Source organism: Heterocephalus glaber, unplaced genomic scaffold, assembly GCF_053883595.1.
Source record: "Heterocephalus glaber isolate CG9 unplaced genomic scaffold, H.glaber_assembly_v1.0 deba00001463, whole genome shotgun sequence".
NCBI lineage: Eukaryota > Metazoa > Chordata > Mammalia > Rodentia > Bathyergidae > Heterocephalus > Heterocephalus glaber.
In genome coordinates this window covers 16,077,194-16,105,017 of record NW_028258310.1, presented here as the reverse complement: position 1 = coordinate 16,105,017, position 27,824 = coordinate 16,077,194, and the positions used below count along the sequence as shown (strand labels likewise).

Here is a 27,824-nt window from a genome sequence, read left to right as displayed (position 1 = left end):
AACTTCCAAATTCAAAGACATCTGTGGAATTTTTTAATATAATATGATGAAAGACCTGAGCCTAGAAGTCCCTTTACAATACAAATAAAGTGCAAATATAAAAAAGCTTCACTTTTATATTTTCATTTACTCTTCAATAAGCGAACAATACTTCATCAATAATTACTAAAGCTATTTGATAAATATAATTTCCATATAGTATTTTGAGAAATCAAGAGACTGCTGTATGTTTAGAAATTAAAACTACTCTACAATACTTTCAGATTATTTTCCAATTATAGTTGCATTTACTCTAAGTGAAGAAAGGTATAGAAAATCAGTACTTTTCAAAATTAAGGTTTTAAAATTCTTGACTAATGCCGTAATCTAATTATAATATTATATTTTGATATTAACTTCATTTGTTTCAGGTGATACCATAAGGCTGCATATACATAGATCAACAAGCAGAAACATATGAAAACAAATTTATCAGAATGATTTGCAGTATCTTAAGTGCAACAATTAAGGAGAAAACATTAGCAAAACTAACTTAAACACTAAGAAATGAAGAACAGAATTATTATGTAAATATTTGTGAATTAATATGCTTTAATATACCAAATTATTTAATCCAAAATGTGTGTTTAATATTCAGGAAGTTGAAATCATTTATTAGATGATGTATTTTCACCTACGTTGAAATTGGTGGTTGTTATGAAAATCAGCTGTGTTCAGCTGTCAAGTATTTCTGAATTTCATTTCCTTAGTTGTAAAATGGAGATATCCCTTACATTTTTATAGCTGTCCTCATGACTGCCATTATTTTTGTTTCTGTGACCTCTCCCTCTGGATTGTTTATTTGGCCTTCCTATAATGAATTGTTCTTTTTACACTTCCAATTGAATTGTACTCCAACTATTTGTGCTGTTCATTTGAATTTTCAATTCTTATGTTGTTTGCAGTCCTTGCATATATTTCCACTTCAGTTTCATCACAGTTTGTGTTCTTATTGCATAAGAGACAAAAATAGGATATTAAAGCTGACATGATTATTTATCACCGATTTTACTAGACTTTGGATTATTTAATGTAGACAAAAACATAGAAAAAGCCCAGAGACCGACACATTACTGTTTTTTAATATAATGATAATTGCATTACATCAAGATTTCATACATGGTAAAATATGGACCTTATAATGATCAAAAGTTTCCAAATGCATGTACTTGCTACATGTTAAGGTCAAAATATAAGTTAAGGATTTAGTTTTTTTCTTTTAGTTTTTTTTGTTTTGAATTTATATTAAATGTTGTTTTTTAAAGGCTGTAACATGAAAAAAGAAGAACACAACACAGATTACATTATGATGACCAAGGCAGTGTTCTACATGACAGAAATCAAATCAAAACAAATGTATACAGTAAATATACCAGTGCTGAGCACAGTACTTGAAATTTAACCCAAGCTGCATATGCATAAAATGATCTGACTACAGGATTATGCAAAATAAATTTTTTTAGAACACCAGAATGTCAATCATTCTGACTATAAAGTGACTTATTCCCCTAAAGAGTATTTTGAGACAATTTCCGTATGACATGAAAAGAACTGACATAACACTTAAATACTACAAAAATAGTTGAAAACATATTTGTAACGCAGTTCTCTATAAAATATACAGTTAATCTTATTACTTAAAAAATTAAAAAGCAAAAGACTACCCTGAATAATGGTGAAAACCTCAACAAAGAAAAATGCTCATCATTTGGATATCTTTGGCAGAAAACTGATAATATTTTGTTGAGGGGAACAAGGAAGGTATCTAATGAAGTCATTCATGTAAAATTTGTTCAAAAATGTTCATAAAGTTGTAAATTTCTGCTTGTAATATCTTAAAATATTATACCATGAACACACTTTCTACTATTTAACTGGAGGACAAAAGAATATCTTGAAGAAAGTGTTTCTCAAAATGCGGTTCAAAAGTCCAAAAGAGTTCTAATGTGGGTTCAGTAATAAACATGGTAAACAAACACCCTGGGTGATTATTCTACATTCTGAAATGCCCTACAGAAAAGAGCAACACTTAAAAGCAAGATCCTAAACATATTTCTGACATGTTAGAATTCTCTATAAGTTTATTTGTGAATACTGCTTTTTGTTTTAAAACAAGTTCCAGGAATTAAGAGAAACGTACATCCCTCGGAAATGAACAGGAGAATGTCTATAAACATTTTCCTTTGATGTTTTCATTAGTTTCAAACTAAATTATATGAAGAAAAGATAATACATATATACAAGCTTTGGAAAAGTAATATTTCTCATGAAATGGGGCATCTAAAAATGGTTAAAAGATAGTTTCTTAAATGTTTACAAATTTTAAATCATTCTGAATTTAAAATTAGATCATTAACTAAAATTAGGATGCTATATATTATCCTTCTGTTTTGGTATCATTTTTATGCCTGCCAAGGATGTGAAAGGTAACCATCATCATCTAAATGTAAATAAGTTATAATGGTACAATCTTAGTTTAATTTAATTTTAGTTATGGATCTAGTTTTAAATTTAGAACAATTTAAAATTTATAAACATTAAATAAATTATCTTTTAATCTTTTTCAGATGCCCCACTTCATGAGAACTATTACCTTTCCAAAGCTTGTAGTTGTATATTGTATTTTCTTCATATAAAAAAGATACAAGTATATGTGTTTTTATTCACAATTGTTGGTATTTTTTGGATTTTCCTGAAAACTACATAAACTGACCTCAAAATGTGGTCAGTTTCAAAAGTGTAGCTGGAGAGAAACTAGCACAGGTAAGATATTTTACTGAAAAGACAAATTGTTTTCTTGTATCATAAGTAAAAAGAAAAAATACTAGGCATGTCCCACTCAACAAATGGAATGTATATACAAATGTGGTTAACAAGTGATTGCCTCATTATTATTTAAATCAGTTCATAAAAAACTAATCTAGTAACAAAAAATTCCATATTCTCTACTATAGACTATAAGAATCAAGTATTACATCTAAATATAGCTTCAAAATAATAAATTAAAATTAGCTTCCAGACATCTCTGAAATGGTTAATTCTATCTAGGCTGGTAACAAGTTTTTCCAAGCATTAAATGGCAACATAAGGAAAATGCATAGTTGAAAAATGGGGATCAGACCCCTTCTTCGTACATCATAAGATCATTGATATACTCAAAACCTTCAAATTCATATCCATCAAGCTCCCTCACGACATCATTATCATCTGGGGTGAGCTGGGCAGGTTCATTAGTAAATTCAGGATCAAAGTTGTCCAAACCGAATCACTCAGAGATATTTGGTTTAAATGGAGGCACCACATGCTTTTGCTCCATCATGTCCCAGTCCACATTTTGAAAGAACGGATGCTCTTGAATATCAGCAAAGCCCCTGTGAGGATGACAACCCAGTTGTTCTTTAGGGTCATTGTTCAGAAAACTCTCTAGGACACTTGCAGCTTGTACAGACAGAAAACAAGGTATGACAATGTCTCTTTCCAAAATTACTTGCAAGACATGCTTGATTGAGTTTTCATAAGGGTTATCAGAGCTCTCATCAAGATGGAATGGAGAATCTCCAATCATTATGATATACATCAGTACACCAAGATTCCACCAGTCCACACTGAAACTATAATCTTCCCTTCTTATAAGCTCTGGAGCCATGAAATTAGGAGTGCCACAGAAAGTGCGGGTCATGTCTCCTGGCTGTAAGCCTTCCTTACACAAGCAAAAATCAATGAGTTTTAATGTGCCCTTCTGAGTCCAGTATTACATTTTCTAATTTTAAAATTCTGTAAAGTATTCCTTGCTGATGAAGATAGTTGACTGCTGAACTGATTTCTGCAGAGTAAAACCTGGCATGTTCTTCATGAAGCCATCTTTGTTGCTGCACATGAAGCAGTAGATCTCCCCCATTGACATAGTCTAGAAGAAGGAACAGTCTGCTTTCTGTCTGGAAGCAAGCATGCAGTCCAGCTAGAAAAGGATAATTGGATGCCTGCTGTAGAATGCGCTTCTCTCTCTGTATCCAATCAACGTTGACATGCTCTTTTTTCACTGCCTTTATTGCATACATATGATTTGATTCTTTCTGTTGGACTAACAGTATTTTCCTATAACTTCCTCTGTCAATTACTTGGAGCAAATCAAAGTCCTCAAGACCTAAACCAGATGAAGCTTTGCCACTTTCCCTGGTGTTCCCTGCCTCATTCTCTTCATCAACTTGTTCTAAAGCCTCATGAGTTGAAAGGTTATGTGGGATCGCTGTTTGTGCAGGGTCTGAAGCCATGGATGATGGATCCACTGGCACCATGGGCTCTGATGGTAAAGAATGCTGCCCACATTCAATTGTGACAAGTTTGTGGCACTTCTTGTGAACTGAGAGTTTGCACTTGGTGCACTTATACACCTGGCAGCCAAGTCCCCCTACATGGTCTGTGCAGACAGCACAGTGAGCTCGCCTGCTGAAGCGTTTGGCCTGAAAAGTGTGGCCATTCCCATAATACAGCTTTCTCCAGCAGCCTGCAGCTCTGTGGTGGATGGATTTCTCTTCTCCTGGACAAGGCACTTTAGGATGTTCTGGTATACAAGGCAATGAATGAATTAAGATCTCAGAATCTTTCTTTAGCTCAGAAACCCTAATGGCCTCTTCTAACTCCAACTGAGGTGACACTGCATATGGGTCTCCTTCCTCCTCTACCCAGTGTGTGGTGAAAAGATGTTTATTGTCCAAACACCACACATCTCAATCTTTATCACACAGGCCCTCAAAGGGGATGGAATTCTCAAGAGAGATTGTCATGATGTCCCTTCCCAAAATCAGGGCTGATCGGGTAGAAGTGTGGGTGGTGGAGGTGCCTGGGAAGAAGGGAACATAGATAGGTTGGCTGGCCAGGGAAATAGGCAGGCAGGGTTCAGAGAACAAGAGCGGCCTGACTGTCTGCAGGGACCACACTGACTGGAATCCTGCAAGGCTCTTTGTGAAGTTGTTTCCAACAGTGGTGGCCAGGCCTGGTCAGATATACACCAGGCTTCTCAGTGTCTCTTGGGGGCTGGTGTCTGTGACTTCTCTCCCCCCCCCGGACTTTGACTCTCTAGGTTTTCTTTGCCCGGCTCTGGGGAGGACTTCCCAGAGCTACTGGGTGTTTCTGGGCCTGGTGATACTTGCCCCATGCTCTTCCCAGTTTCTGTGCCATTGGTGTTTGGGCTTAGGGAGACTTCACTGGGGTACCTTGATTTTGGTAGGTCACTGGTGGTCACTCCTGGGGAGACCGTCCCTGGGGTGTCTGTAACAGTCATGCAGCTGCTATAGCATGGCTTGCAGCATCTGGATGGAGTCAGCCATCTTCTTAATCTTTCACAGATACTTTCTCTACCTGGGGTCCTGAGGCTGCAGCCTCTCAAAGTGGAGAAGCAGCTCAGCGTATTCACTGTTGACTGTCTCCAGCCAAGTGAGCTTGGGAGATGGCTGTTACTAGACTGTGACACCCATTAACAAGGGTTCCAAGTTCTGTTTGGAGATGTTGCCAAGGAAGTGAGCCCAGGTCTTGGGGGTTCCATAACCTGAGTCTCCATGTAATAGAAAAGCCTATAGCCCTGTAGGGATAGCAACCCCTAGGCAGGGAGAGATGAGCCCCTCCCCAAAGGACTTCAGATAGCTGGCAGAACAGGCTTAACCACCCATAAAAAGCTGACAGTCTACTGAGGATACACCTCCCCTTCATGCTGTACCCTGCAAAGCTTGGTTTGCTAAGATCAAAAGGAAAAAGAACCTTGGCCCTAAAATGTAAAGGGCCCCTGAAAAGACCCTTCCCTAGTAATGAGCTAAGTTAGTCTTTAACCAATCAAGTAGGGGTGCCCTCAGCCCAGAGGCAGGATAGGCCCCAACTACTATAAAACCAGCATCTTGAGCCCCCTCCAATGGTGGCTCTGTTTTGGGCAGCCCTGCCTGTCTCTCTGCAAGAAGGCAGTGTACTCTTGCATGCTTACTGAATAAAAGTACAACTTTACTTCTTCGCTTTCGGTCTCTATCTGATTTTTCCACAACCATCTGCATCTTTAGCAGAGTCAGGCCCAGGACTGTGGGGACTCTTCCCCTGTCTCCACCCATGACAGCCATTTTTTCTTCATACTAAATAAATCAGTGGCCACTTATTTTGTTATTTTTATCTAAGTATCTATGAATATTTTTATCTATTTCTCATCTATCTGTTAGTTTTTCACTTTTGCATTACTGGGGCTTGTACCCTGCATCTCCTCAGTGAACTATATCCTCAGACATTTTACTTCAGATACCCACTAAGGGTCTCACTAACTCACCAAATTGGTCAGGCTGGACTCCACCATGTGAGTTTTACCTCAGCTGTCCAGCTTGCTGGGACTGCAGTCACACACCATCCTGCCCGATTCAGTGTGCAACTACAGTGGTCTGGGGTGCCTTTATTGCAGAGATTTTCTTCACTTTTCCAATGGGCTTTCCTTTTCATCAAGGAGCCTGAGAGAGGCCCTCTTTCTGATGCTTACTTCTGCTCTATCTTCTGGAGCTCAGAACAATGTCCTTTATGACCCCCTTCACCTCTGTGCCATGGATCCAAATACTGTCTCAGCTCAGCCACCAGGGTTGGGGGGGGTGGTGTTTCTGGCACCCATGCAGCTCACCTCTTCAGCACTGGGGGGGGGGGCTCTGCTCCTCTGGTTTTTTGCTGTTTTGCACTGTGAAGTACATCTGAGGATTTTATGTGGCTATTGTGTCCCTGGGCCTACTCTAGAAAGTTGTATAACAAATTTCTTCTATGTGGGGATCAACCTGATACCAGCAAGTTTAAGCTATTGAAATCTTGATTTCAGGATCTGCAAAGAGGTGAACCTGAAGAAGATAGTTTGTATAGGACAGTCCCCTTTGGAGCACTGCTTGTTTACCCTTCATGACTGTGCAGCTGGCTGGGAGAGTGGTGTTTATCAGGAAGGAAGTATCAGGTCACATGTTGCCAGAAAATTGTTAACTGCTTCCAGATATGGTGGAGGATGCTTGTAATCCCAGCACTGGGAGACTGAGGATATGCATTTGAAGTCAGCCTCAGCTACATACTGTGTTCAAGGCCAGCCCAAACTACATAGCAAGATCCTGGGCATGGGGCTGGTGTGGCTTCTGCACCTCCATCACAGGGGCTCATTGATGTCCAAGAGGAGGCAGCACAGCTCCTTGTCCTCCCCTCTCTCCCAGATCCTGATGTCTTCACAGAAATCAGCATCCTGGTTCAATTGTCACTGCATAACGAACCATCTCAGAATATAAAGACTTCAAATATCTTCAATATTAGAGTCCAGTTGCTTCAATACATGAGTCTTGTTGCTTTGTGGCTTCTTCAGCTGACCCTGCCTGGATCATTCTTGGAGCAACATTTCATTAATGGACATTCTCAGTAGTATGGCTTGAAAGAACATGTACAAGACACTGATGGATACCATCGCTGCTGTGCATGATGAGAGCCACAAATCTTTCTCACTGAGATCAGAAATATGGCAAAGATTTCTCTTCTTACAATTTTTCTTCAATATCACAGTAGAAATTGTAGCTGTGCCACAGAGCAGAGCCCAGTGGCCGCTGGATGCCGAGGCCTGAGCACTGTGTGTGGTGGCAGGAGCGCCATGGACTCCTGCTGCAGCCAGTGTGTTCATCGGGGGCTGGTACCCTCCGGTGCATGGCTGGCATTCACTACCCCCTCTCAGCCATGACTCCAGTCCCTGAAGGTCAAGAACAAAAAGCTGGAGGAGGGTGTAGAGCCCAGAGGCCCTGGTGGCAGTAAAGAAGTCACTGAGACAGAGGGTGCTGGAGGAACTCAACCGTTACTACCATGGCTTCTGTCTGCTGTGGGAAAGTTAAGATTTTGGTAACTTGATAATTACAGTAGTACATTGGTTCACGGGCATAATTCTTTTCACAATTTGGGTAGCAAGCTGAATTGGCTGTAAACCAAATCAAATTCAGTGCTTAGGTTTAATGTTGACCTTAAGTTTCCATGTCTCTACATAATTAATTATTTTCTTATATGTGGTGCTTTCAGTCAAGTTGGAGGAGATAGCATTTATCCCTTAGAAAAATCTAGAAATGTTTACTGTTCAATTGGGACTTATCAAGGATATTTTCCTTAAAGGTTTAACTCCTTGAATATGGAGGGGCTTTTATTTTTTTTATGGTACTGGGGGTTCAACTCAGGTCCTTGCACTTGCGCAGCAGGTGGCAAAACCACTGAGCTAAATCGCTGGCTAGAGGGGCTTTTATTAATTTGTAAAACATGTTTAAATATCTTTGTAGAAACTATTTCTTTAAAAATTATACTATGATGATTGTTGTAGTACACATCTGTAATTCCAGCACTCAGAAAGCTGAAGCAAATGGGTCATGAGTTTGAGGCCAGCCTGGGAAACAGTGAATTTCAGGCTGTCCTGGAATACACAGTGAGAGCCTTCTCACAAAACTAAAAAGAGAAACAATTACATCCCAGGACTTCATTAGCCTAGCATTCCTACAATTGAGTAATACACCATATTAACAGAACCAAGGTCACCTGAACAGATGCAGAAAAATCATTTGACAAATTCCAGCACTCATTCATGATTAAAAAACTCTATAGAAAATTGGAATAGATGATCTTTATCTCAATCTAATAAAAGCCATCTATGAAAAATCAACAGCCAATATTAAACTAAATGGTCAAAAACTGTCTTCACTCCAAAATCAAGAAAAAGACAAGCATGTCTGCTATCACCACCTCTAGGGATCAAACCTGCTTTGCTGACAGCATTGCTTTAATGTAATAAAACCTTATGATATAAGTAAAAATAGTTTGACAAAATTTCAGGGAAGAAAGAGGTTTCACTGACTGTAAACACATTCTCTATTTTCTGTCTTTATCATAGAGGTTTTAATTTCCTCCTCCCCATGGATGATGGTGACTACAGAGACCAGAATTTCTCATTGTTTTATAATTTTACCCTCTATTTTAAAGTTGTAAATATAAATGGGCACTCCATTTGAATTCCATTTTTCTTTTGCCACCTGCCTAACTGTAGCAGCTGCCCTCGAGGTTTAAAAAGAGAATTAGTTACATCCACCATTAATTTTATCACTTTAGTTTTTTGTGTGTATTATCTGAAATAAAGTGCTCAGACAGACATTTAATTGAAGAAGCACATCAGCTAATACTCCATACTTTGGGGACAATATTGCTGATTATGTTTTTGAGAGCTATCCTAATCAATAAAACTAGAGGCTAGAATAAAAAAATGAAGGTCCCTTTATGTCAAGTACATTATATAACTTTTTTAAAAAATGGGAAAACATCTTCAACCAGATCTTAGGATAATTAGATCTTAAGTAGAGAGATATGCACTTGAGTGAGTCTACTTTCAAATCACCACTGACTTCCTGTGAAGGCCAGGACTGAAATTTAGAGCTAGATACTGGTTCATAGGAAGGCATTCAGCATGTAAGAGAAAGGTGAATGGATTTCATTTGCTTTCCAAAGAAGAATAAAGTACAAGGACAGTCCCATTTCTGACTAGTGTTTAGCAAGAAAATGGCCCGAGGAAGAGGTCTGGACTAATTTCTGCTGACATCAGGAGACTGAGGGCCCTGCAGTCCAGCAGGTATGGGGATGAGGGTGTACCAGGTAGACAGAGCAGGATTTGGGAACTTCTATTCATCCAAAAATGAAAAGTACTTCTTCATGGGAGGAATTTTTTTTTGTTCTAGTCTGAGTATAAGAAAAGTGGTAAAAATAATCAAAAGATTTGGTCTGCTAAGAATTTCACAAATTATATAATCATCATGCATGTCTCTGACATTGGCATTAATATTATTTTATTGTCTAGGTAAAGGGTTTGACTTATGTATGCATTTTAGTGAAACTCACACAGCCTGGTGGTCACTATGACATTATAGGTCTTTCATAACATGCTGTTAAGATATATCAACATCTTTATAGTGAGAGATATTGGAAAATCCATAATCAAATAGGGATGTTCTCATTTACACAAATCCAGGGTCTAGGGTCACAGCATTTACATGCCAGTGGATTGTGTGATTTACTAGAATCCTCTGTGGAAAGTAAAAATTGTCCTATTTTATTGTCAATTTCAAAAGTTTTGAGAATAGAAATCTTTTTTTTTTTTTTTGGTTTTGGTCTTTACAGCCACATCCTTTGGTTGACCAGTTTGAATAGTAGGTGTATGCTGGGTATTAGAATAGAAAGAAAGAAAGGAATACTGAGAAAGGAATTTAAATGGTTAAGAAAATATTTATAGCTATGCATAATATAAAATTAGGATTTCATTTTTAACAACCAAAAAGTATAATGATATTTATTCATCTGTCTTATAACAAAAATAAAAACTTATAATGCTGGCATTGCTGGCACAAAATTATGTTTTATTGTAGATCAAGAGATGAAGGGATTGCAGCCCATAAAAATTCATCCATAATTGCTCATGTCTGGATATCTTAGAAATCAATACAGATTGTTTCATGATCAACACAACTGCATTGTTTTTAAATCAGTTGAGCCCAGTAGCTGTGGTTGACTCTAATGGAATCTTACTGCCACACTCAGATGTGAACTGGAATATGCTTGTATTATTACAAAATAGTTTTCTATTTCTTAAATGCAGTAGTATGGAATCAAAGTAGTATTATATTCAGGACACTGTAGGGAAGTGAGTCTCTTAGGTTTCTGATCTAGCCAGTTACTCCTTTAAAAAAATAAATCTAGATATTTTGCATGCAGCATCACAAAATATCTCTGCTTCACTGTTATCCTTTAAGTTCTTAAGTTCTCATTCCATTATCTCTTCTCCCAAATTCTTGCAACTTGCTCTGAATGTGGCTGCTAGTGTTTTGTACCCACTTTTTAGAACTTGCCAGTTGTACTATTTAATTGTACACAAATTGCTTTGTACCTTTCACTAAGATAATATATAGGGAGCAGTTTGTAATCCACAGAGCATTTTGTAATGTCATATGCAAGCTACAATGGACTTTATACATTCAGTCATGCATTGAATACTTATTGATTATCCAGCTCATCACAGAGATAATGATAATTACAGGGGGCATGAGATGAAGAAGATATGTCCTACTAATGAAGACCTGACATTCTGGTGAAGGATATTGCCGTATACGCTCATAATTAGCAAACAATATGGCTGAGTGAAAAAGGAGAGTGAACCCAAAGGATTTTACAATATGAGGTATTCCTCTTAAACACTAAGCAGAACTTTGCCAGGATGAGGGGAGGAAGATGTGATCCAAGTGGAATACCTAGCAGGTACAGAGTAAGGACAAGCCATGTTCAGAAAATGGTGAAAACATTTGACTATAGAATATTATGAGGCAGATGAAAGGAGAGAGGCAAGGAAGATAGAATCAGTAAGATTGTGAAGGACATTGAATTCAATGTTCTAGGAAATAGAATTCATTCTGAAGGGAGTGGGAAAGATTTTCAACAGTTAAATAATTGGATCTGAAGCCCTATGGACTCCTTTGAACTAAAAAGGAGTAAGACTAGAAGTAAGAAGAACTGTAGGCTATATAAATAGCTAAGAAGACCGCTGGTTAATTCTTAAGACAAGCATGCCTATCCTTACTGCTCAGCCAAATTTTAAACTCTGTGGAATATTAAGATAATTTATGTTTTGCTTTTATCTTTCTTACAAAATTTTATGTAATGGCAGGTGCTTAGAAAACTCTTGCCTTACAAGTGGATTAGGAATTCATTTGTACTTTTAAAATTCACTTGTACAATGTGGTCTTGACCCACTGAAGAGGATACCTTTGATAAAGCTCTGCTACTCTTAATAGGATGGAAATTACCACTATGTGTATCACCCTGTGAGCAAAAATATATTATAGTTTTTTTCTTAGCAACTCATGCTTAAAAGTCACTCCCTCAAAAACTTTATCTTTTTGGATCTTCAGCATAGTAGATTTTAGTTTTAGATACGTTTAGGATTCATGAAAATGGAAAAAAATCTTAAAAAACATTATTTTATTTCATTTAACTGTTATTGTCTCTAATAATATTTCACTTATTCAATACTCTGTGGCAATCATTCTAAATATTTTGAGGGTAGAGTCTCATTTAATTTTTATGCAAACACTATGAGGCAGGTTTATCACTACCTCTTTATTTTAAATGAGAGATTGGGACACAGGCAGTTTAAGTAACTTGTTTGAGTGCAAATACCTAAAATCAGTAGAATTTCACTCGATTTTCTGACCCTAAAACTCATGTATAAGTGGTCACTATACAAAGTAAAGTGTCAGGCAGTGTTATCACAACACTTTGGTCAAGTATTTTAGACAACCTTGTGGTGACTTTATGGATTTTGAGGAACTCTGGGCAGGCTTTGGAAAGAAGAAAAAGTAGATTAAAAAACAGAGAAAGAAATGTGTTTAAAAAAAAGATCAAATACTGTCACACTAGGTATGTAATGAATACTTCTGAATGAAATGAATTATAGAAGACAGAAAACAGGAGGCTTTTGTGTCAAGAAGTGAGAGGGCCCTCAACCATGGATTTGGGTCCTACCCTTCCTACAGAATAATGCTGCACACAATATGAACTGTTTTTGTGGATTGTAGCTTCACTTACCCCCAGGCTATTTGTGAACCTGTTAACAAATTCATAAATCTTTACTCACTGGTTTTTCTTTCTGATTAGAATCAGCTCAAATGACTTCTAGTTCCCTGAACACTTATTATTGCACTTTAAGTACAGTATCAAAGAAAGAATGACTTAACTATAAAATAGCCTGTTTCTGATTCTAGGTCTGAGATTCACATATTCAGTAAAAGCAATTGCTCTAGTGCATAAAATATTTTAAAATAACATGAAAGTATACACCACAAGTTGTACATGAAGGACAGAGTGCTTTTTGTAGTTTGATACAGAAAAATGATTGAAAATCCCACTTGTCTCTTCCTTCTTTATTATTCTTTTGTAATTTAGCTCCCATTTGGCTGAATATAACTGGTAGAGAAAAAGTACAGTATATGGAATGAGTGGCAGGATATTGTGGAGTATGGAAATTTTTTCTATATTGTAGAGGAGAAATCCAATTACCTCTATTGATCACTCAGCCAGTTTTCCCTCTCTTATTTTGTGTACTATTTTGTTATGTAATTGGCATTATCAGAGCATAGTTTCTCCCTTCAGAAGGCATGTGGTTTGCTGGTCATTAGCAACCCTATAGACATGTCAAGGACACCAGACCTAAGAATGCAAGCAGACTTTCTCTGAACAAGAGTGTTTTTTTTCTCTCTAGTTTACCCTTTTTTCCCCCCCAGAAAATGTCATTGAAAGTATGGTACTTCAACTGCAGTCCCTTTTATGCAGCAAATGACTGTCAATTGCCCAAGCCTTAAAAATGATTTTTTTCTCTAGAGTGATAGTAAAGATCTGTTTGATCCCTATAAAACCCATTATGATTTGTTTAAAAATCTTTTATAGGGCCAGGGATTTAGCTCAGTGGTTCTGCCACCTGCCTTGGAAGCATAAGGACCCGAGTTCGATCCCTGGTACTAAAAAAAAAAAAAAAAATCATTTATAGCATCTTTAAGATTCTCTGAGACCTCCAGGTGGGGTTGGGCTGTTCAGAGAAGGAAATAGAACTTTTGGCCTTTGTGTGGGAACAGCCAAAGGTTGAACCTCTTTTTAAGTTTCCAACATCATTGAGTTTTTTATGCTCTTTATCCAGAGTGATGTGTACTTGTTTGGTCATCATCGGAAATATCATTTCAAATGTTCAAGACTTTTTATTATTCATTTTTCTTCTTCCTGCCTATAGACTATGGTGGGAGAACTAGGCGGGGTGGGAAATAAGTGACAAGTTAGGGCGCAGACTTTCTAGTACACAGCTCCATGGCACCAGCAGTCATTTCTTTCCAGTTCTCACCCTCTGTTTCATATGAGCTAGTTGGATGTAGAAGTTTAAACTTAAATGCCATCAAAGCTCTGTGGAAAGAATAAAACACAAAAGATAGGAATTAGTTCTGTGGCAATTCAGAGAGTGCATGTCAACTCAGGCTTAGAGTAATATAGACTTAAGCACACTTTAAAAATTACTGCCACAGAAAATACATGTATGGCACTACTGAGCCTAAAACTGCCACTTTACCACTCCCACCACATATGATCAACCTTCCTGGCACCTTGGATCTAAATTTTTTGATGCTACAAAAGTATTTGCACAAAAAGGGAATTTAATACCTAAATGAAATGCTTTATAGTAAATAAAACAAGGACCAAAGCAATTATATAAAGATAAAAATGAACTTAATTTAGATAAAACAAAAAAAGACCAGGGTGTCATAGTTAAATATAGGTTTGATATGAATAGCTGGTGTGGGCAGTATTGTTGTGGGCAAAGAAAAAGGGTGACATAATCTCCAAATGCAATGGAAGGATACGCTGGGCAGCATAAGCAAGTCATCTTTCCTTGGCACTCAGCTTCAGTTGGGGCCTCACATTATAAAGGGGTCCAGATGTGGTCTCTGACCCTTATGATGGATATGAGAAATCTGTGAGGCACCCAGAGCTTAATAGAAGATTATTTCTTTTGAGAAGAGGCTGAAGCAGTGTGAATTGATCAGTCTGGAGAAGAGGAAGGAAGAGGAATTTGATTTGATTATTCCTCAAGGGCAGAACATGTTGCCATGTGGAAAGTGTAAAGCAGTTTCTGCCCTATGAGTGAAGACAACTGGAATAAGTGAGTTTAAATGAAAGCAATGGGAATGTGATTGGGTATTAGAAAGAGCAGTTGGGTGGGAACATGCTAGAAAGATCTACTGAGTAATTCTGAGATGCTTTGGTCGCAGGTGATGAGCAGACAGAGAAAAGGCAAGTGATTGCTCTGGTCATCCCAAAGGGCAGCTCAAGTTGTGACTGATTGACAGCAGCATCCTCCTCATCACTACCACCTTTTGATTGCCTCCCTTAAACACAGCAGGCAGATCTCACAGAAAGCTAGAGCCACAGGTCCTTTTGAGGAGCTATAAACAGAGAACTTCAATACACTGAGAATATCAAAATTATTTTTCCCTCTGAACTTTGTTTTCCTGGGCTACTAGGCCTCATTTTTATTCCCTGGCTGCTTGCACTTTTGGATTTATATGGAATGGGGGAAGCTATACATTTAGAGCTCCTTAGAACAAAAGATCAAGTTGATGGACTGTCTCTAAACTCCAATACCAAATTCCCAAGAGAGAGACTTTATCATGTGTTGCTTGGGTCAAATGTCCACCTCCATCCAATCAACTGTACCTTGGTGTGGCATAGGACTTACTTGGTTCAGTGTTGGTAGGAGGATCTTTCAGCCAACATGATGTTAGGAGTTGAATGATGTTTCTCTAAAATTGATATGTTTGAGCCCTAACACCAAATACCTCAGAATATGGCTGTGTTTGGAGAACAGGCTTTTGAAAAAGTGATTAAATTAAAATGAGGCTGTTGGGGTGGGTTCTAATCCAATCTGACCAGTGTCCTTATAAGAAGAAATTTGGACAGAGAGAAACTAGGGATGCACATGCATCAAGGAAAGATCATGTGAGGACAAAATATAAAGGAGTTATCTATAGTCCAAAGCAGAGAGATTTCAGGAGAAAGCAACCCTGCTAAACTTCAGACTGTGAGAAAATAAATTCTCTTGTTGAAACCATCTAGTCTGTAATATTTTATTACCACATCTAGAAAACTAGGATGATATTTTGTTACCATTCTAGAAAATTAATACAGATGGTCACCATTGCTCTTGGAGCAATGGGGTTTATTGTGAGCTGAGTTGATACCCCAATAAATCACTATATCACTATAATCTCTATCATCATTTTCATTACCTGTGGCAACAGTAGGTGATGATTATACAGAGACTAATGTACCTGTAGTCTCCCCTTCAGGAGTTTGTAACTGAACCCAAATCTTATACTTTTCTAGGGCTGGAGCCAAAAATGTATCAACTTGGCCTTGCTGTTTAATTATTCTGAATATTCTCTGCTGTGTACTTGGTTGGTGTAGAAACTTCAGGGAAGGAGGAAGTCCTTCCATGTTGTGCTTTTGCAACTCCAGCTAGTGTGATAGAAGAACCTACCGGAACCCTCTCCACTGACCCTACAACCCTACCTACAGCAGCCCAGCATTATAGGCTCTGCTTTTTCATCTCTGACAACCACTAGTGGAGCTATGCTGTATGTTCACAATCACTTTATGCTAGTGATTGCTGCTGGACTAAGTGACTTTCCCATTGCTCTTATTTGCTCACCTTGCTTCCTCAATTCTCTGCTTGCCTTGGGCTGGGAGGACCTACCCCGAGATTGCCTGGTAGTGTAAGCCTGACTGTTAACATTAATGAATCTCTCCTGCTAGCTCCAGTGCCCTTCAGGATTTCATCCGTTGCTAACAATCTTTCTAAAGGCCTAAAACCAGGATTGGATATTCCAGCTGTTATTTATGGAGGTCAGAGTTTCTCCCTCCTGGGAATTATTTTGTTGTACTGTGGGAAAACCCATTCAATTCCACAGTTATTCTTAGCATACCAGAACAACAACAACAACAACAAAATATCTCCCCTCTGATCTCATCTGGACAAGTAATTCCTTTATTCTGAAGTGATTGATAGCTTTCTACTACAGATTGAATTTCTCTTATTCTAAATGCTTGGGGTCACAACTGTATTAGATTTCAGATTTGGGGAGATTTTGGAATATTTGCATTTACATAATAAGGCATTTAGGGATGAAAAATAGATTTATGTTTCATATATGCATTATACATATAGCCTAAAGGCAACTTTATACAGTATTTTAAATAATTTTGTATATAAAATAAAGGTTCATAGTGTAGGATATTTTACTTGTGGTATTATGTCATAACCCAAAGAATTTTGGGTTTCGGAACATTTTGGATTTCAGATCTTTAGATTAGGGATACTCAACCTGTGCTTATAGAATAAAGCCATAGTTTGTGAGTTACCTAGAATTTTCTAGTCTATAACCAGCCCACCTTTCTGGCCTTACCAATAATCACTGCCAGCCTCAGAGGTCTGGTTGCTCCTGCTCAGTTAGTACTGTACTTCCCATGCCTTTGCTTTTCTCATGGTTTTTTTCCTTACCATTTCTTTAAAGTCTGTCTGTGCAATCCTAATCAAATGTGATCTCCTCTATAGAAATATATGCCCAATCCCCCAAACTGGAGTGAATCCTTTCTCTGCAAGTTCCCATTATACAGTCTATGTAATCCCATTAAAGCATGGACCTTGCTTGCATGCTCATTATCACCATCAAAAGTATTTACTTCAACATCCTCTTCTAAACTCTTTGATGTCTGGAGGAACATCTTATCTGCCTCTATATCTTCTTAATATCCATCTAGTGCTTTAAGAATAATAATTATTTATTAACTACTTATATGCCAGTCTCTGTGCTAAAGGTTCAACATTAACTGTTTCATTTAATAGTCAATATTTTTGAAATAAGTAACTAAGATTTATAAATTAAATAAATTTCTCAAGATTATACAATTTGTAAACATTGGAAGCTCAGTTTGCACCCACTTCTCTCTGACTTCAAAGCTAGTGCTTCTCCCACTACTGTAAAATGCCACCTCTTGGTACTTAGTATGTGAATGCCAAATTGATTTGATTTGGAGTAAGTGGCCCGTCCATTTTAAGAATTTATTTGCATTAAGGTGAGCTCATGCAGTGGTCCTGTAATGAGGAATGTGACTGCAGCTGTCTTTGCTGCTGCTAACTTGTTTTTTTAATTCCTAGCTAAGAAGGTTGCCTAATAGAGGTTCAGAGAGATTCAAAGCCCCAGAGTGTCGTTAAGGAACAAGGTATATAGCTGATCTCAGCCCAGCCTCACAGTAGGTGAACAAAGGTGATGTGGTGGGTGCATTTGCCATTTGCCGTGCTAAGGAAAGAACAGCCGAATGTTAACCAGCACATTAATCATGCTGACAGATGGTCTGCCTGATTTGGGCTCTTAAATAGACTCTTCCTATCTCACAAGCTCTCAGCTGTGTACCTATTAGTTTGAAGGGAATAATATGAGATACAGGCTTAGATGGGGTACCAGAGCACCCTTATCAATAGATAGAAGAAAAGGTTAGTGTCTCTGAAGTTTTAATTGCCTTTATTTTGGTGCCCAAGATACCAGCCCTTCTGTCAGAGCAGCCAACCCCCATCAGTATATTTAATATATATTTTAACATTCTGGTTCCACACCCAGAATGATTCCCTGTTACATTTTCACACATAACACTGAAAATGGCTACCACCAACCAGTCAGGTAACCATTCATTCTGAGGAAATTTGCTGTCCCCTTGGGTTAATTTTTGTGAGCTCAGTGGGAAGATTCTAATTGGGACTAGACAATATTTAGCCTGCCTGAGGCTGGTGGGCAGGTGTTGATTTTTGTGACTAGGCTGCTTGAATAGCTAGGCCATGCAGATATTGCAGGCTGACATCACAGCTGCATCACCTCAATAAGAAAGTCAAGTTCTGTCATAGGAGATCTGGAGTTGAGGTGAATCCTGTCCTCCACTGGTCTGACTGACAATGCCCCGGCATATCATTTGTACATATATATCTCCCTATCTTTCTCTCTGTCAGGCATAGGTCCATTAAACCCAATGAGCAAACCTAGTCAGATACAAATATACATAAACATGCCTCCATCCACAAATTGTGGGGCTGGGTATGGTGTGATAAAGAAAAAATCTTGATAAAGAAAAAATAGGGAATAAAGTGTCATTTTCCCTTCCACCTTTGATATCAGGCACCTATTCAGTGTTAAACAGTTTTTCACATAGGGTCTCACTTAATTCTCACACTAAGCCTTTGAGATAAGTTTCATAGTCCCTGATACAGAAAAGAGAAGGCTGAGAGCCAGACTGTATAATATAGCCAAAGTCATACAGATTGTAGATGGTGGAGTTGGAATCTAACACATGATAATCTGATTGTGATGCTCACTTCTGTCTGCTATGACCAACTGTCACATTTCTCAATGTATTTCACATTGCCTTTTCTCTGAAATGTTAGAAAGAATTGATACTGTCTCCTTTACTCTGTTAGTGGGCAGTTCCATGTCAAACTGCCCAAAGTACTGTAAGCACACTTAGAATTCCCAGATTCAAAATGCTTAATCGATACATCCTATAACTCCAGAAGAAAAGATATGTAGCCAGTGAACTGTCATCTTGACTAGCAACTCAGAGCATTCATATTTCCTCCACATCTTTTCAGGCAGAAAAGATAATAATGGTTCAAGGTCAAGCCAATTAGTTGTAAAACCCAAGAGGTACAATTGAGTTGACACATTCTTGCCATGTTTTGAACAAAACCTTCATTGGTTGTTAATATTTGAGTCATCTGAGCCTTGCAAGATTGGGAAATGGGCCAGGACAATTTGTAATTCTAATGATAGAGTAGTCCCAAGACCAGACAAAATTTTGTTACTGGTTTCAACCAAAATATTAGTACTCAGTCCCTTGGAGTTCTGGATACAGATGGCAGAAAAGACCTCAAAGGCATAACAAAGATGCTATGCATCTGCTTACCAATCCACAAAGCTATATCTTCTTAACTCATATGTTGCCCCTAAGTTCAAGTGACTCCCTGCAGAGCACTAAAATAGATGAGGCACATTGAGGTATGATTAGTAGGAGATGCAGAGACACAGTTATTTGGAGGATTATATATCCTTGGGACATAATTGAGGAACATAGAAACAGAAGAAGGGTAGGAGGAGAGAGGAGGGTAGGAAAATTTGTATACAGTGCAATTTATTTTTGGTTCTTCATGGTGTCATTGTGTATATTTAAAATAAAATTTGTGAAATCTTCTTTGATCTTTCATGATTTTTTTCTTCTTTGCCAAGTATGCTTTGTTTTAAGCCAGAAGAAACACATTTATTTTTTAAACACTTGTTCTAATAATTAAAATCATATTGAGGTCTGATTTATGACAAACTCCTCTAAAAGTTGGAGACAAGCTCACTTGCTGTATTTTTTTCTTCTCCTCACTTCTCTTTTTGGCCATAAGGGGCTTATTGGTTGCTTAGAATTGAAAATCCTCCAGATGAAATGTACTGAAAGACCTCAACACCCATTGCTTTCCTCCTTCCTTTGGCCCTGTTTCTACTTAATACTCATCTCCACTAGGTGGGTCTAGGAACTGAGAATCCACAGTGCCATGATATATTTTCCTCATAATATGAGTACAGGGTGCATTGTGATGGATTTCTCAATGTCCATTGGAGGCTGACCTCTACCACTCAAACCAGTCATGGTGATTCCATCTCCTTTGGCATATATTGATTGATTAGGTATAGGCATGCTAGACCAATTTGAATTTCTGAGATTTGCTTGAAGCTCTGGAGATGCCCGTCTCTCAGTTTCTCCACTTACAAAATGAAGAAAGTAATAGTATCTAATACATTTATTGTTGTAAAGATTATGTCAGTTATTACTTGGTAAATACCTGGCACATAGTAAGCACTCAGTGAAAGCTTATTATTGTTTTTTAAAATTTGCCTAAGATTTGATGTAGAAGTATGCTTGACACATAATTAGGAGATGCACGCAAAGATATATAGACAAAGAATGGGCTCATTACAGTATTACTTTTAATTGGGGCCCTAATTATTCAAAAATATAGGAATGATAATAATGAAGTAAGTGCCTACCTCAAGGAATATTCTGGAGCCATTAACATTGTGTGGTTGAATTTTATTTTGTGAAACTAAAAGCACTTTAGGGTATATTATGCCAAAAAAGCAGGTTGCTTCCCAAAGATAGAGATAGATTCATCTTGGTATTTGTATATAAATGTGAAACAAGAATATGGAGCTAGGCAGGATATCTACCGACAGTAGCAGAGATGTTTTTAAAAATTATGGACTTTAAAAATGCTGTACAAATAAATCACAGCCAATTTCATTTTATTAATCCATGAAAATACACATATTAGAGAAAAAATACAACTACTTTTAATCTTGCTAAAAATGTTAATGAAAATCTGGAGGAGGGAAAAACTTACAAATGTTAAATTGTGGTTTCTATTTTCTTTTATTTCTTAATAAACATTTTAAAATCTTTCCTCCATGAAAATGCATTGCTTTGAGTAACTTTTAAATCTATTAATGAATATATTTAAAGTAAATTACTGTATTAGAGTTCTAAGCTGAGATTCTCATTCAATTCCATTCAGCAAACATTTATACAAGAATGACTAGGTGCAAGGCCTTGCTAGATGGTTTGCAAAAATCTTCTCTTGGTGTAGACTGTATCAAATCATCCCAAATCGAAGAAAACAGTTGTCTCTTATGACAGGAGTGGAAACTGAGGATTCTCTCTCCACACGGCACTCCACCTTGTGGACAGCAACTGAGCCAATGGCTTCTGGACAAATGCATAGCCACATCAATAAGGTCCATTTGCCTTCATCCCTAGCATTCAACTTTCTGGTTAAACACATATAATTGAAGTGTAAATAAAACTGACTACCAGTACAGCTTCAAGATAAGTCTCCTGTCTCTTCTTCCAATTAGATTACTGTCTCTAAGCCCTTGCCATAGAGAAGTTCTGGAGCTCCCTGTACATGTGGAAGGAAGCTCAAAGTATTCAAGTTAACTTAAAATAGCTCAAAAATTTAACTGAAATGGTCAAACAAGTTCAGTTTGTTCAGTGCATTGATGTCGTCTTACAATTGAATACTACTTGTGATCTGATGGATGGATGAAGAGATCCTCTTTCTTATTGTGTTCTTTTCCAAATAAGAAGGTGTCTACCACAAAGGGCAACATAAGATAATGTGCTGTTGGAAAAGTGGTAGAGGAAACTCTTTGCAAGAGGATATGAAGGATTTCCTTTTATCCCTTTTCCTAGGCCACCTCATGATATCTAGAATGGTGTTGAAACTCACTGTAAAACATAATGCCAATATTCTGCAAGTGGAAGTGACAAAGCAGAAGAAACTTGTTTTGATTCTCAAGAAAAACTGTTATATATGTCTCCCCTAATCAGTTTTTAAAAGAAGTTTTTAATAACTATACTTCCACTAATCCCCTTAACTTGAAAAGTGTGGGTTGGAAGCAAGTGTTGTGATGATGGTAAAAGGCTACAAAAATGAAACAGGAGCTAAGAAAAAGTTATAAAAAGCACAGCAGTGTAGTTATAGATTATATTCAGGCCTTTTTAAGATATGGAGAAAGGTTGACAAAACATGATTTTGAATTTTTAGTGAAAGAGGGAATGTTTTTGGCTTTGATTTATGTGACTGTAATGAGATGAGAGATCAGTATAAAATCAAAAGCAGAAACATAAAATAATCTAAAATAAAAAGGTACACTAGAATTAATGGGTCAGATTCATATAGCATCCATCTGCTACTAGACATAAACAGACATTCATACAACTTAAACTTTTGCCAATGGGAGTAATCTGCCAAACAGCCTATTTGCAATGTTATAAGGTATGGATGAGCAGTTTTCCTTGATGGTTTTGGGGTCCTTGTTTTGTGAACGAGGCCTAGACTGTCACCTATTATCAGACATGAAAATAGTACATTCATTATAAGGTTTTATCAGGAGTAGATCAGAATTTAGAAAGTATTGTTCAAACTTTTTAAAAATTATAATAGAAGGAACAAATGGTTCAATTTTATTGATGCTTTTATTTTACTTTAGTGGCAAACAAGATGTAGTTAAATTTTGTAAAAAGTTCTACTCTCCTCTGTTTGGAAGCCAGGGGATGATGTTTATCTTCTTTACAATTATGATATACTTATAGTGATAAAATTTATATAGTAAAATTGATCCATGTGGTTAAGCGAGCTAGAATATTCAGAATCTCTTAATTTTTTTGTCTTGGTGTTATAGTAGTAATGTCAGTATCAGTGGTAGAAATAACAGCAATAGAAATATTTATTGAGCTCACAGCATGCCAGGTAGGTCAACTATTTTCACATTGAAAGGCTCTGGAATTACTACTTTGTGTATATTATTTAATTTTTCATCACCTATTGAGGTAGTTGCTATTATTATTATTATTCTGCATTTTATTGACCAGAATCTGAGATTTAAAGAGGTCATTAACTTAGGACTATGTAACCATAAACATAGCAGATTTAACTTAAGAAATTTAATATTAGGCTCTAAGTACCTAAACTCTTACTTATAAGAATCATATAAAAGGATGGAATTTTCTGAATAATTTCTTATTTCATTTCACTTGGAACAGAAGAGATTTGGCAATTAGCAGGTTCATCTACCAATGTGGGAAATTAATATAAATATTACAGTTAGATGCCAAAGTATTCAGATGATAATGGAGATATTTTTTCAATTTTTTTTGTGCGACTGAGTGATATGAATCATTTGGAACCTTAGGGGATGCTCAACTACAGCAAACTGAGATAAAGCATAACTGTCTTGGGGGTCATGAAAGCTGGAGCAGGGCAAATTTCTCACACAGTGAGTTCCTAGCCTGTCTCATCTACTGTTCTGGAAGTCTACATTGTCGGTAAAGAACTACAAAAATGTGCATTGTGCTCTAGTTTAGGAGAGCATGGTCAGAGAGCCTTAGTAACAGAATTCTTGCTAAAGCCTGAAACACAAACTCAGAAAGTACCCTGCACTCAGATCTCTGCTTATCTTCCATCACTTAATATTTTATGTAAGAGTAGGGGATGGAAGACCGGAGGAAGGAAGGATGTCAGGATTGTGCATGAAAGGAATCTGTGTTCTTCCCTTAATTACATATGTAATCCTCTTTATGCACATTAATGGATTCAACCAGCCATGGATCAAAACTACAAAAAAAAATTATACTGAACACATGCAGACTTTTTCTTCTCGTTATTCCCTAAACAATACAGTATAATAACTATTTACATAACATTTACATTAGGCATTATAAGTAACCTAGAGATTATTGAGAATATATAGGAGGGTGCACATAGATTATATGAAAATACTGTTCCATTTTATATTCTATAAAGGACTTGAGTATCCACAGATTTTGATGCCTGCAATAGGGGAATGTTGATCCTGGAACTAATCCTCTATGAGTACTGAGAAACAACTGTACTTCCTTTAAAAATAGAAACTTCATTTTTTATTTGAAAACACAGGTTTGTGTTGCTGTTGGTGTTCTTGTACTTATCTGCTTAACTGTTCTTAATGTATGTGCAGAAGCATATACACACAATGAAAAATAGACAATTCATTTAAACTTTGGAAATTTCATACATATTCCCCCCAAACAATAAAACAAAACCAAACCCTGACTGGCTAATCAAAAAGGCCATACCACACCTCTGCCTATATTTAAACCTCAGTCCCATCTTCCTGCCCAAGTTTTTACTAAAGTGTCAGTGGAGATTTGTTATAAAATACAAGATGTCTCAGAATGGATTTATTTTTGTAAAGAACATGATATTCTTTGGGGATAATGGAAAGGTCCAACTATTATCATTTATTGGATTAATTGTTCTGCATTTTGGGTCATCTTTCTTAATCTGTGATATTCAAAAGTATCTTTAATATATAAACATCTGTACACTATGAAATGCAATGAAGGGAAAACCTATGGAAGACCACAGGCTGCCTCTAACATTGTATGATTGACTTTGGAGCATTAGAGTTTCACCTAAACTCCTTCTCCTGGACCTTTCTTCTGGGAAATCTCACTATGGATAATCATCTCAAACAAATCCAATTGTGTACAAATAACAAATCTATTAAATTTTCCTATTGTTTTTCCTTTTTAAACATTTCCTGATGTAATTAACATTTTTATTTATTTATGCTGAATAGTCCTTTCTTTTATTTATTTACAAAATATGAATATCATTATTTCTGCTAAGCATAAATTACATACTGCTTGTGGGAAAAATTTACACAATGAACATAGAAAATGGAAGTTCCCTATACTCTCATTTTAAATTATGATAATAAAAGTAACATTTAAGTGTTATGTACCAAGCTAAGCTTCTTATACACATTAACATGTATATTTCTCCAGTGTGCCATGAGGTAGGTATTATTATTTACTAATTTAGTGCATGAGAGATCTGAGGGATAGAAAGGCAAGTTATCTCTACAATGCCATATAGGTTGTAAATAGGGAGGCTGGGCTTTTATTTCATTACTGAATTAAAATAGCAAAGTCTATACTTTATTATATTTAGTTGGATCAAGGCTGATCACTGGGAGCACTATTCAAAGAGTTAAGAAAAAATAATGAAAGGTGAACCATACGTATCTTTTTAACTTTAACTTAAAATGTATATTTCATACATGAATTCCTTCAGGATTAATATAACATTAGGGCCACGTATAATATAATTTTCAATTATAACTTTATAGTGGGGTAAAAAAAATTCTTCAAAGGCTTTCTATTCTGTGTATGTATGTATCTACCTATTTATCTTTTAAGAAAATCTTTCTAAAACAATTAATTTAGTTTTCAAAGAAGCAACTGGGTTTTTTCATTATGTTTTACTATCTTGTATAACTTTTTTTTTTTTTTTTGGTACCAGGGATTGAACTTGGGTCCTTGTGTTTGCCAGGCAGGTGGTGGAACCACTGAGCTAAATCCCTGGCCAGCTTGTATAATTTTAAAAGAAATTAGGTCATTACAATAACAGGTACAATGCTGACTTTCACCAGTTTGAGGACAAAAACTACTGATATTTGATAAAGAGATACAGGCAGAAGTATCTGGGTTCATGAGCTCTCAGCACACAGAGTGCACTGGGCATCAACCTGGATTGTAATAGAGGGAGACAGACCTGTCTGTGCATTGGCAAATCCAGGCTTGGTGAAGAATATCTGCCTGCTAGGTGCAGTGAAGTTACCAAGTTCAAAGAGGCACCTTTGCAGAAGATACTTATCAAAGGGCTCTGCTTCTTTCTCATGTAGTTAAGAGTGTGTGTTTATCAATGGCTGTTCACCTGCTTCTTTTTTTTTCATGTTTTGATATCTTTTGTATGTAAGTCCATATACTTCCCCAGCTTTAATCTCCAAAATGACAGGCCGAGCATGTAACTCATTTGTAGAGTGCATGGTTAGCACTGGGTTCAATCCCCATTTCCAACTCCTCCCTCAGAAACCCACCAAAACAAAACACAAAGCCAAATGCAAAATCATAACAGCTCTTCCAAATATGAACATTAAGGAATGCAGTAAATTCCTCAAGTAGGAAAACTTTTATATCAATTTCTTAAGACTGGGCTACAGTGGAAAAATGAAATTACTGAATAAAAACTGCTTTTCAAGGAAAGTGCTATGTTTTCATTGGTTTTGCCAATAGAAGTTTTTCTCAGGTATGGTCTATGGATCATCTGCTATCAGAAACCACCATTGTTTGTAAAGTGTAAATCTCAGGACCCCAGATTCCAAGAAAGGGTCTTGGGAATCAGCGTGGTAATGGGAACACACTGAAGTTTGAGACTATTGATCATTTGGAGAAAGTCTTAACTTATTAGTGTGGCCTATAATGCCCTGTATGGTATGTCCCTGCCCCACCATTCATCCAAGTATATAGCAGATTGTGCTTTGCACATGCTATGTTGTTTATGGCTTCAGCTCCTCTTTCCTCATTTCTTTTGGAATTTACATCTTTACTATTTCTTTTCCTAAGCCACTGAAAATAATGTCTCCAAATTCTTGCTTGTGCTCTCTTATCTCTGATCTTTTCCTGAACTGATTGTCTCTCCTAAAGCGGAGCCAGCACTTTCTTCACTCTGACTTCATTGTTCCCCCATCCCTCCACTCTACATTGTACTTCTTAGTTTTGTCACCCAGATTTGCAATTTACGTTCACTTGTGTGGTACTCTTACTAAACTATGAAATCCAGGAGTGAAGACATGGGGTGTTATCATCTGTATTTCCTCAGCATTTTCCCCCATGCTTGCCATATAATACGTGCAATGAACATTTGCCGAACGAGTGAACAAATCATCTGGGGAAGCATGCTTTCTATTCAGTTTCCCACTATGCTGAGGCTGGAAACATGAATTTTCTCTAGCTATGAGGCATTCTCCTGGCTATGCAATCCTGGGTGGAGGAGATTGAAGTAGAGGAGGTTTTTTTAGTGACCATCCTTGCGAATCTCTTTCTGTACTGAAAGAGGGATCAAAGGCACAGCCCTGAGTTGCTGGTTCAGACTTTTGTTATACTTTCTCTTTGCAGCTGGGGACTAAAAGAAGGATTTTATGTATGTATTACCACAGACTTTGATCTAACTTGGTTGATGTGGATGATCCTTTTTTCACTGTGTGTTGCCAGAGACTACCAAACAATGCAATAAGGGGACTTCTGTGTGACAGCCTAGCGATGCTGAAGAAATGTATGGATTTATTTCATTAAGCATAATGTATTCTCAGCAGATACTGGTCTGTGTGTATAATGTGATTCTTGAGGTGCCACAGCCGATACTCTCTTACAGCAAGATAATTGCATTACATTTCCACTTTCAGACTTATTAAAGGGAGCCTGAGTTCTCCTATCAGATTTGTGAGTCCTGCTTACATTCAGTACTATTGTTATGGTATCATCTTTCCATTAGGCCAGGCATCTCACTGGCCCTGCCTGACAGCTGGACCTAAAATACTTCTTAGAAGTGCCTTGGCCTGCCCTATGTGGCTATAGGATGGACTGCCCAAAATGAAAAAGCCCCTTGAGGCCAGAATCTGCCTTTATATTCCTTATTGTTATGTCTCCCAAAGTGAGATGTGCATACC

The 27,824-nt window shown here is 37.1% G+C and overlaps 1 protein-coding gene and 1 pseudogene across 1 annotated transcript in view; one reads left to right on the top strand and one right to left on the bottom strand.

The window, feature by feature from the left end:
• Kctd16 (potassium channel tetramerization domain containing 16) overlaps positions 1-27,824 on the top strand; it is a 294,953-nt gene that overhangs the window by 109,312 nt on the left and 157,817 nt on the right. The gene's annotated exons all lie outside the window — the stretch shown is intronic.
• On the bottom strand, positions 3,036-4,823 carry LOC106010161 (protein kinase C iota type pseudogene; annotated as a pseudogene).